Raw genomic sequence first — 11934 nt, 5'->3', positions numbered from 1 at the left:
TGTAACTCAAAGTAGTTCCCGCGCAGGGAGGTGAGGGTTTGTGGGCCCCCTCCCTTATTTATTGTTTCTCGGAGGCAATCCCAGGCCCTTATTGGTGGAAGACCTCGAGGGCAGGTGGGAAGTCCATGAAGCCCCAAATCGAAGTTATCTGCGTCTCTCCATTGGTCTTCCTCTCGAGCGCAGGCGCGAGAGCGCCGACTCCAGTCCCCAGGGACGGGTGAGCGGCAATTGGCCAAAACCCGCGAAGTAGGAGTCCGGATTGGTAGTTGCTAGCAGGAGCCTGGTTTCTTCCTTGACTTCTGCAAGTGATAGTGTGTGATTGGTTTAAATCCGCGGGCACCTCACGGTGATTGGGCGGGAGCCACGGGCTGGGTACGATCATTGGCTGGTGCTGGGTCCATCCCTCCTCGGGCGGGCAGCGAATGATGAAATGGGAACGGGGAGGGGAAAGGCCGCGACGTGAGCGCGCGACCTCCGGCGCCATTTTGTAGAGAAACAAGCGGAGTTAACCGAAGAGGGGGTCGAGGAGAGCCGGAGTCGGGGACTCAGGAGTTTCCTGTGTCCAGTGCTGCCGGAGCCGCCTGAGGTGAGGTGGGCCGGGGTCAGGGGGCTGGGGCCGGCTGGCAGTGTCAGCTACGGACCGCGAGTGCCAGTGGGCGAAGGAACGGGGTGGTCCAGGGGCCATTGGGAGCGTTTCCCGGAGCTCCGCGGAGTGAGGGGCAGTCGGGACGGGGAAGTGGCGAGGCGGGAGAGGGCGGACTCTTCCCACGACTCGCGTACTCTTTGGGCTCTGAAGAGAAAAGGCTGGGGCTGAAGGCTTCCCGGAGCGCAGGGCAGAGCGCCGGGTGAGACCCGGGGTGGTCCCCGGCCCGGGCCTGGAGGTTCTTGAGGGCGGCGGTGGCGGCAATTCGGACGGCTGGGCCTCGCTTCGCGCGGGCTGCACCCTCCTCAGCCCCCGCGAGCTCCTCAACTGCCCCTTTCTCTCGGGGCTTCCGGACGGGTGCAGTGGGCTTCGGCCCCCGAGGCCTAGTTCCAGAGGCGAGGGTCCGTGTTTGGAGTAGTTGGTAGGCTCCTGCTTCTTTCTGGTCGACCCGGAGCTGGCAGTCCCACTCCCGGTGCCCCCGGCACGTTGTCAAACCCCTGGTGTTTCGGGTGTCCGCCGGTGGGAGGGGCAGGCGGGAGCGAGCACTTCCTCATTACTTCTCGCCACAGGTTTTGTTCCACTCGCGCGCTGGGGCGCTCCGACTTTCTCCGAAGTCGGCCCTCCTTCACTTGGGCCGCTGTCTGTGCTGTAGTGGCGGCTTCTGCTCTCCCGTGGGAAGTGCCCCCCTAGTGAGCCGACCGCTTGGAGGCCTCGCGGCTGGGGAGGGATTGCCTTCCTCCAGGTTTTGTAGAGGTTGCTTAAGGCCGCACACGAAATACTTACTCGTTACTCGTTACCAGTTCCGCTGCAGAATTCACCCACCTGGCCTCACACAGATAATTACCCCGCCAGGAGTAAGATTTGTACTTTACAAAAAGGAGATGCCTGATAGTGGATTTGGAAATGCTGCGTTTAAAATAAACTTTGAGAAGTAAACTTTTCCCCTCAAGCCACCCAATCTAACGTCACATTTCTTAGGACTCCAATAAAAAGCCTGTTCTTACTGTAAGCTGCGTAACGATCCTTAGTTTCTCTCCTTATTTCTGTATAATTCTATTGCCTTGGGAGATTGATTTTAACAGCCAATAATTGAGTACTTTGACGGGGATTCTGAACAATGCTCTCGTGATGATCCGTTTGGTAGGAACAGGGATACTTAGATGAAAAAAGTGAGAGGACAAGTAAAAAATTAGAAAGCAGGTCAAACAGATTAAGAACAAACCTGTTTTTGTAGAGATCTTCAGTAATCTGTTAGTAATCTGTGACTCAGGTTGACATTCCTACCTTTCCAAAGATTGACAGCATAGTGTTTTAACTATTAATAAAATATACGGTAACAGTTTAATCTTGTTTTAGGACACAGCAAATCGTTACCTTGTCTAAGTAGAAAATGAGCTGATGATACATAAAGTTTTAGGCATCTAGTTGTACTTTTACTGAAATGGAAGCACGTTGATAAAACTTGTTGAGAGTTGAGACCGTTGGTCCCTTTTCAACAAGTGGGTCCCAAGTCCTTCATTGGAATCAAGGCACAAAGACTTGACCATTCATCACTGAAAGCCTTTCCGTTTTTTGCCTAAGATTGTAACCTTAGAAGTCTTAAGGCAGGGTTTTGTGGCATCACGGTGGAACTGAACTGAAATGCTCTTGGTTCCTAACTCAACTGGATTAGTTTCTAGCTTAGTTTTTTCTCTCTAGTCTCTAACTTTATATTGGGCGTTTAAGTCCCGGTCTCGTCACCATGGACTCTTGTCAGGCTAAGTGCTGTGGCATCCCTTGAACTTTGGGTTGTGTCATTTAAAAACCAAACTACTGTGTGAGGACAGGAGACAAGATGCTTACTGTCTCTTCAAGACATGCGTAAAGACTAATCTCATATTCATCCTTGCATGTTGGGTTTTCCAAGTAGGTTTTTGGTTAGATTCTGACTTACTTATGAAAAGCTTTCTTTTTAACCAGCCTGAATTGATGAACTTGAATTTTTATTTCATTCCATGAGGTAAGAAATCTTTGGTACTCAATGCTGTGGAAGGTAATTTGTCCATAATAATTTTAATTGAATGCTCACACATTGTTTAAGACACTAATTTTTGGTAAGATGTTTCTGCCTCTCAAATGAACAAAAATAATTGCCATTTTGAAATGCTATATTTTATGAACTTGGTATACTTTATTAAAGTACAAAACTAACTTTCAAGTCATTTAAAGATATTAGCTGAAGCACTTCTTAAATGGCCCTGTGACCAAACTGAGCTTCCTGCTGGGACCTTTCAAAATGGTATCCCACTGAGTCTTATTTTAAGACCTTATATATAGAAAAATCCTATAGTTCCTTTTCTCTTTGCTCACAATTTTTGAGAAGCATGTTTCAAAGCTAAAATGGGCTCAAAACCTTTAGCACTCTCTATATACACACTATTTTAATGTACATTTCACTCATACATTTGTAAGAATGTAGCAAAGCAAATAAAACCAGTTCACTGAAAAGCACTGTTTGAAAAGTCAGTAATTAGAAGTGTAGACTTAATCTGAAACCCTGTGCTGAGATTTGAAGGAAATGCAGCCTTTGGAAGTGTAGAGTATAGGTTTAAGAAATGCATTTTGTCTTTAATGCTGGAAAGCTCTGCATAAACCTCCAGGATAAAATGTCTTGGTTAATGTTGTTAACAGTTGTCAGGAGGAAATTCCTAATATGTTGAATGCGATGTTAAACAGTTTTCAAGAGAGGTTTTTTTGTGTGTAATGAATGTGTTGTTGAACTAATTATGTAAAATATAAAAGGGAGTGAAGTTGTGTTTCGAAAGACATCATCTTACTGTTCTTAATCCTCATCAAGAGCTCAGCATTTTCCCTTTCAGGTAATTAGTTTCAAAGTTTGTCACCTTGGAGTTATAGCTCATGATTTTGAAATGTGATGTTTAAAGTTTCTATGTACACTAATCATAAGAATAGTTATCCCTTTGTTTCAGACCTGTTCTCTCTCTCTCTCTGTCTCTCTTTCTTCTCTACCCCCAGCATAGGGCTTGAACTCATGACCCCGAGATCAAGAGTCCCATGCTCTAGCAACTGAGCCAGCCAGGCATCATCCCCTTTTGTCTTTTTTGCACTAGCTTTCTAACTAATCTCCACTATTTTTGCCCTATGGTTTGTTTATTATATATTTATTTTTATTACATAAGTAGTATGTAAGTATATTCTGGGTGTAAATGATTCCAGGAATATTGTTAATTCTTACACCCAAATTGCCTCCTAAATCATTGGTTTGAAAATAGCCATCCTCTGCTCAAAGTCCTTCAAATCCCTTGGCCTAGAGCTGTGTAACTGTTGATCGCTCCCTACCTGTGGCATCCTATTACTGTCTTATGCTGTAGTCAAAAGACTGTTACACAGTGGTTCCTGAATGCATCTTTGCCCCTTTTATCTGGAATGTCATTGTTTGTATCTACCGAAACATCCATCATTTCAGTTCAGACATAAGTATACTGTCTATAAATCTTTTCCCTGATTTTCCTAAGCAAAATTGATTTCTTTACCTTTTGGCCAGTTTCACTTACCTATGGCATACACTGTTTTGCTTTGTAATAAGTTTTTCTGCCTCATTTTATAGTGGGTAAGGAATCTCCACTTCCTCACAAAAACATGTAATTGCCCTGAATTGTAGTTGAAAAATGCTTCATTTGTTACACTTGGGAAGATTTATAGAGGATTTTTTTTTGGACTGTATACTTATAATCCTGTTGACATCTTTTAGATGGTTAAACTTGGAAAGCTGGTCATACAGAATTAAGGTATCATCCTTTAGGAAATTGAAGCTGAGGAAAGTAAGGTGACTTAGTTTAAGGTCAGACCAGGTTTTTCTACTCTACCCTAGTGTTCATTTTGTATTTTCACACTCGGCTTGAATTCAGTACAAGGAAAAGAAAGGCCTGTGAACTTATTCATCAAAAAAGTGAGCATCATCTATGTGGTCAGCCATTTGTTTTTTTGAAAGAATGTTTGTCATCTTACAGTTAAAATCTCTGCAGGTTGATTGGTAGTTCAGGGTTTCACTTTCATTGAGTGGATTGGAGTTTAGCACATCACACTATGTCTATTAATAATAACTCTCTAGAATCAGGAGCTCCTGGGGTGGCTTAGTTGGTTAGGCATCCGACTCTTGGTTTCTGCTAAGGTCATGATCTCATGGGTAGGTTTGAGCCCCACATTGGTCTCTGTGCTGACAGCGGTAGAGCTAGCTTGGGATTCTCATCCTTACTCTCTCCCTTCCCTCTGCTTGTGTGTGCGTGCGCGTGCTCTCTCTCTCACAATAAATAAACTTAAAAAAATACTAATTCTATAGAATTAAACTGTTTCTTAGGTAATTAATTATCGAGGGAAAATTTTCCTTTACTCCTAATATGTGATTTCTCCCCATTTTATTGACCTGATTGACACACAATAGTGTTTTCTTAAATTTATTTTTTTAATATTTTTATTTTTATAAAAAAAATTGTTTTAAATGTTTATTTTTGAGAGAGAGAGAGAGCATGAGTGTGGGAGGAGCAGAGAGAGAGGGAGACACAGAATCTGAAGCAGGCTCCAGGCTCAGAGCTATCAGCACAGAGCCCGACGTGGGGCTCGAACCCACCAACTGTGAGATCATGACCTGAGCTGAAGTCAGACCTTAACCAGTTAAGCCACCCAGGTGCCCCTTTTATTTTTTTTTTAAATTTTATTTTGTTTTTAATTTTATTTTTTAAAATTTACGTCCAAATTAGGTAGCAACAATGATTTCAGGAGTGGATTCCTTAGTGCCTCTTCCCATTTAGCCCATCCCCCCCTCCCACAACCCCTCCGGTAACCCTTAGTTTGTTCTCCATATTTGTGAGTCTCTTTTGTTTTGTCCCCCTCCCTGTTTTTATATTACTTTTGTTTCCCTTCCCTTACGTTCACCTGTTATGTCTCTTAAAGCCCTCATATGAGTGAAGTCATATGATTTTTGTCTTTCTCTGACTCATTTCACTTAGCATAATACCCTCCAGTTCCATCCACGTAGTTGCAAATGGCAAGATTTCATTCTTTTTTATTGCTGAGTAATACTCCATTGTATGTATATACCACATCTTCTTTATCCATTCATCCATCGATGGACATTTGGGCTGTTTCCATACTTTGGCTATTGTGGATAGTGCTGCTATAAACATGGGGGTGCATGTGTCCCTTCGAAACAGCACACCTATATCCCTTGGATAAACACCTAGTAGTGCAGTTGCTGGGTCGTAGGGTAGTTCTATTTTTAGTTTTTTGAGGAACCTCCATACTGTTTTCCAGAGTGGCTTGCACCAGCTTGAATTCCCACAATCATGTAAGTTGTATAGGTAGAGTGTATAGGTTTTATATGTAGAGTGTAATGACTTGATACACATATATTGTGAGATACCACCAATGTGTATTTGGATGAGATTTTCTTAGTTGTGATTAAAGCAAATACAGATTTTTTTCCTCAGCAAGTTTTTGGAGGATGAGACACAGGATTTGAGTTTTTCTTCTCTTCAGTGTAAAAATAGAAAACTGTAGTGTGACAAACAGGTGGTCTTTTCTGTTGGAGTTATTGTGTGATTAATATTTAACCTCAGTGTAAATTAACTTGCACTTCTGTTAAGACCTCTGAAGGTTGGGGAAGGACTGAGGTTTTACAATGTTCTTCAGCACTGTAAATTGAATTCTAACAAATACGTGTATTTGTTAGAACAAATATGTTCTCTTGGTGTAGTTACATTTTTAAAGTAGCTCCATGAAGGATTCTCAGTTATCTTTTAGTAATTGAGTATATTATACACTATATTGCTTTATAGTTTTGCAGTTACTTCTGGGAAGATGCTTCTGAATATTTAGTTGATTCCAAGTCAAAAACTTGATTCCTTTCTGACTTTGGAGTAGGCATACTTTTCTGGTTCTCCACTTTCTCAGTTTTTTAAAAATAGGGATTTATTGGGGGTTCCTGGCTGACTCAGTCTGTAGAGCATGGGTCTCTTGGTCTCGGGGTCATGAGTTCAAGCCCTACACTGGGTGAAGAGCTTACTTAAAAAAAAAAAAAAAAAAAAAAAGATTTATTTGCTAACACTAACGGTATTTCAAACTAGGCTGATGTATGGATTGGATTAAGTTTTGTAAAATTCTGAAAATATCCACAAGAGGCTGTTAAATGTTCTTTAACATATTTAAGATTCTATTGAATTGAGTAAAAACTGCTTGTGTAAAGTGGCATGGTTAGGAAACAAGTTAGCTCATGCCCCATTTGTTGTTATTTCATACCTATTTACTATTTGTTGACCATTATGCCTTTGGATATTTCTTTATCCCTTGTCAGCTGGGTTCTAAAAAACAAGTTTTATACTAGGCTTTTCTGACCTCAGTAATACATAATTTTGGGACGTTCATGATTGGATTATTTACACTTGGTTTTTACTCTTTAGTTTGGGTAATGGAGAGTTAAGTCTACTATGTATATGCCCACTGTTAAGAATATTCCCCTTCCTAAAGCAGATGGCTGGCTCAGTTGGTAGAGCCTGTGACACTTGATCTTGGGGTCATGAGTTCAAGCCCCACGTTGGGTGTAGAGATTACTTAAAAAGAAAAATCTATCATCTGTATATAAAGAAATAGAAAAGTAATGTTAACAAAAAAGGGGTCCCTGGCTGGCTCAGTTGGAGGAATATGTGACTCTTGGTCTCTCAAGGTTGTAGGTTCAAGCACCATGTTGGGTGTAGAGATAACTTAAAAATAAAATCTTAAAAAAGAGGGGCACCTGAGTGGCTCAGTTCGTTAAGCGGCGGACTTCAGCTCAGGTCATGATCTCAATGTTTGTGAGTTCGAGCCCCATGTCAGGCTCTGTGCTGACAGCTCAGAGCCTGGAGCCTACTTCAAATTCTGGGTCTCCCTCTCTGCTCCTCCCCCACTCACGCTGTCTCTCAAAAATAAACGTTAAAAAAAAATCTTAAAAAAGAATTTTCCCCTTCCCTTTTCAAACAGACAATTATGCCAAAGATTACAGAAGTTGAGATCGTGTATCTAAATGTAAAATGTAGAAATTACATGAAAGTATTTAGTCACTCCTGTATCAGTAAGCCCTCAAGTTCCCTGGCAACCACAAAACATTGGTATGATATCTTGATATACTAACTTAGTTTTGGCATATTTGTATATAGCTTTGTAGAGTTCTTCTGTGTTGAGTTTCAGTGACTAATTGTCTCTTAATGTGCTATTATTATCTACCTCGCTTCTACCCTTGCTTCTCAGTTCATCATCTAGAATAATTCTTGTATTTTAAAAGTCATATCATGTTGTCCTGTTCAGGACCATCCGTTGATTCTCCATTTGTCTTTCATAAAAGCCAGAGTCCTTTAATTACCTACAGAATTTAACTCTGCTCTATACCTACTCATGTATTCTCCATTTCCCCCTAAATTATCACCCCTGTCCACCCAGTTGGTTTCCTTCAACTACACTTGACCTCCTTGCTTTGCCTTACAGATGCCACACAGTCTCTTAGGAAGCCTGTGCACCAACTGATTGATCCTTCTGCCTGGAACATTCTTTCAGATATGTGCATGGCTGAACCCCTCAGCTCCTTTTAAGTCTGCTCAAAGACTTCTTTCTCAATAAGGCTCACTCTGACCACCACCAGAAAACTTAAATTGCATCCCTCCTGTCCTCTGGCTCACTTTTACCCTGATGTTTTTTTCTTTTCCTATAGTACTTAGCATCTCCTGACATGTTTTGTAATTTCTAATGATTACTATTTCTCACCTCCAGTGGGAATGCAGGCATATGTGTATGTCTCTTCACAGATGTTATCTTAAATACCTGACACACAGTCAGTACTCAACAAATAGTTGGCTGAGTTAGTGCATATAGTGCATAAACTGTTTCTCTGATAAGTTGTGGTAGCCACTTCACGAAAGCGATACACTATTTCTTATCATCTGATGAATTTAAGTTGTGCTTGGCTTTGTGTTAACTTTGTAGAAAGCCCTACCTGAGGTGTTCACATCTAGGGCTCACCTTACGGAAAGTGGATGCAGAAGCCATTTTCTCAGCAAGGGCACTGTTGGTGTTTGGGCAGGATAATTCTTTGTTGGTGGTGCTGTCCTTTGTGTGATGTTTATTTCATCTCTAATTCTCATTGTGTGCTAGTGGCTCTCCCACTCAAGCATTTAAGGGGCGCCTGGGTGGCTCAGTTGGTTGAACGGCCGACTTCAGCTCAGGTTATGATCTCGCGGTCTGTGGGTTCGAGCCCTGCATCGGGCTCTGCTGACAGCTCGGAGCCTGGAGCCTGTTTCGGATTCTGTGTCTCCTTCTCTCTCTGCCCCTCCCATAATCACTCTCTGTCTCTCTGTCTCTCAGAAATAAATAAATGTTAAAAAAAAAAAAAATTAAGCATTTCAGAATGTTTTAGCAGGTGCGCTTGGCTGGTTCAGTCGGTTGAGTGTTGGTTGGTTTCAGTTCAGGTCATGATCCCAGGGTCCTGGGATTGAGCCCTGCTTTGGCCTCTGTATTGAGTGAGGAGCCTGTTTGAGATTCATTCTCTCTCTCTGCCCCTCTCCCCTGCCTCCCCCCGCCCCAATATAAAAATTAAAAAGAAAACAAAAACTTTTGGAGATTACACTGCTTTTTAGTTTATTCCAGTAAATACCCTCTTGAGGTTCAGATTTTTGTCAGGATTATTTTATTTAATTTAGAGCCAATTATTATTGGTGTAAATCACAAGTTATTTGAATTTAATTTCACAGTGGCACATATAAGAAGACTGCGTAAAGAGAAGGAATAACAGATTTCACTGATTATAAAACAAATTTTCAACATTTTAACATCTCTGAAATTGGGATGCATCTTGTCCTAAGAAAAATACTATCAAGTAAACTTTTTTAATGATACATAATGTAAAGATGCTTCTACAGTTAAAGACAAACCAATGTGAAATGAGATTGTGGAAAATTATCTCCATTTCATGGGTGATGAAGGTGGAAGAACTTTGCCAAACTTGGGCTACATTTTCCTTTTTGTTAGGCCTAGTCAAATTATATTTTAGGGTCCTAGAAATTAATATTGGTATTGTATTTTTCACAGTTCTGGAATATTTTCAGTGCCCTCAAAGCTGATTGGTTGGGAGTGATGGTGAGGAAGAGCTATGGAATAAAACCCAAGGCATGTCTACGGGAGCCTGATATAAAGGATAATACACATGAAACAATAGTGAACAGTTTAATTAAATTAAAAAATTTTAATGTTTATTTTAGAGAGAGAAAGAGAGTATAGGAAGGGGAGGGGCTGAGGGAGAGGGAGACGCAGAATCCAAAGCAGGCTGCAGGCTTGGAGCTGTCAGCACAGAGCCTGATGCGGGGCTCGAACCCACAAACCGTGAGATCATGACCTGAGCCAGAGTCGGATGCTTAACTGATTGAGCCACCCAGGCGCCCCTAATTTTATAGTGCATCATACATATTGAAGGGGAGAGGAGGTAGATTAGCCTGTAGATGATCTGAAGTGGCTTGGGAGGTTTTGGAGGGGCTGGGGCTTGAAGTAGGCCCTGGTCTTATTACCTGATGCATTGTCCACTTTATGGAGGTGTCTTGGCCTACCTTCTGGTAGTCACTAACTTTCCCCTTGAAGGTTATCAATGATCAGTTAGTTGCTATTTCTGATTATTTATAATTTCTATATAGTTTTGGTATACTGCCAGCTATGCCTTTTAAAATCTTTCCCCCATGGGGGCACCTGGGTGGCTCAGTTGGTTAAGTGTCCAACTCTTGATTTCAGCTCATATCCCGTGGGATTGAGCCTCGCGTCTGGCTCTGTGCTGACAGTGCGGAGCTTGCTTGGGATTCTCTTTCTCCCTCTCTCTCTGCCCCTCCCCATGTGCTCTATCTCTCTCAAAATAAACCTAAAAAAAAAATCTTTCCCCCCCATGATTTCTGCAGACTATAGGTATATTAGTTATCAATTACTGCATGACAAAATACCTCCGAATTTAGCTATTTAACCTTTCTTGTTCTTTATTTCTAAGGCACAGCTTGGCTAGGTACTTCTGGCTCAGTGTCTTTCACAGAGTTCCAATGCAAGTATTAACGGGCTGCAGTCATCTCAAGGCTGAAGGGTGGAGAGATCTTACAAGCTCACTCACGTGGCATTTGTCTGGCTTCAAATTCTTGCTGTTGGTTTGGAGACATCAGTTGCTTGCCACGTGTCTTTTCCATACTCACAGCATGGCAGCTTGCTTAGAGCATAGGCTCAGAGAGAGGTAAACAAGACAGAAGTCAGTCTTTTTTGTAACGTACACTTGGAAATGACTATTTCCTTCTTTTGAAGCTACACTTAAGGTCCGTCCCACTCATAAGGGGAGGGGATTACATAAGGATAGACATTTTAGGGATTGTTGGGGTTGTTTTAGAGGCTGTCTGCCACAATGGACATTTGGTGAAGGTTCATCCTTAAGGCTCTCTTTAGGGATGCTGTTTGTAGGTTTTACTTATTACCACTAAGTAGAGGACTTTGCTTGGTTTCTGATATTGTGCATTCTAAGTTTTTTCCACTTCTCAGGCTACTCTTCATTTCCTTTCTTGAGTTCCTCTTTATCCACCCTGAAATACTAAGCTTCCTTAGGATTCTCTCTAGACGCTCTTATTTTCATTCTGTAGTTCTATCCTGTCTTTTTTTTTTTTTTTTAATATGTTGATGACTCCCAGATCTATTATTTGTAGCTCACCCTTGCTATGTTGCAGGCTATAATTCATAGTCCTGTCCAAATTGAATTCTTGATTTTCTTTCTTGCCATGTATTCTCTTAGTTGTTTCATGTCAGGAGTAAGTGGAATCCAGGTGCTTAGTGGAAATGTATTTGACTGCTCCTTTTCCTTCACTTGTCTTGCTTATTCACAGTTTCAGAGAGTCCTTGCATGCAGTTCTCTCTTGAATGCATTCACTTTGCTTTCCCTATAATCTTTTGTTGTTGTTTATTTTTGAGAGATGAGAGAACGTGTGCTTGAGCAGGGCAGGGGTAGGGGGTGGGGAACAGAGGATCTGAAGCAGGCTCTGTGCTGACTGACAGCAGACAGCTCGATGCGCGGCTCGAACTGAAGCTGTGAGATCATGGCCTGAGCTGAAATCAAGAGTCGGATGCTTAACCAACTGAGCCACCTAGGCGCCCCTCCCTCTTAATATTATCAAATTTCCTTGTGACCTCTTCTTTCTGAGTATTTTGCATTGTCAAGAGTAGCTTCTAAAAATGTTTACCAGGTCATGCCGTCTGTTAGT

At 41.9% G+C, this 11934-nt stretch overlaps 1 protein-coding gene across 9 annotated transcripts in view; it reads left to right on the top strand.

Moving 5' to 3' along the window:
- The first annotated feature begins 448 nt into the window (after positions 1-448).
- CNOT1 (CCR4-NOT transcription complex subunit 1) overlaps positions 449-11934 on the top strand; it is a 102814-nt gene continuing 91328 nt past the window's right edge. For all 9 annotated transcript variants that reach the window (XM_045442945.1, XM_045442940.1, XM_045442943.1 and 6 more), the window contains exon 1: positions 449-586. The gene's annotated coding sequence lies outside the window, so the exon portion shown is untranslated. The remainder of the gene's footprint in view (positions 587-11934) is intronic.

This window comes from Leopardus geoffroyi, chromosome E2 (assembly GCF_018350155.1).
Source record: "Leopardus geoffroyi isolate Oge1 chromosome E2, O.geoffroyi_Oge1_pat1.0, whole genome shotgun sequence".
NCBI classification, from domain to species: Eukaryota; Metazoa; Chordata; class Mammalia; order Carnivora; family Felidae; genus Leopardus; species Leopardus geoffroyi.
This window is presented reverse-complemented; position numbering and strand designations above follow the sequence as displayed.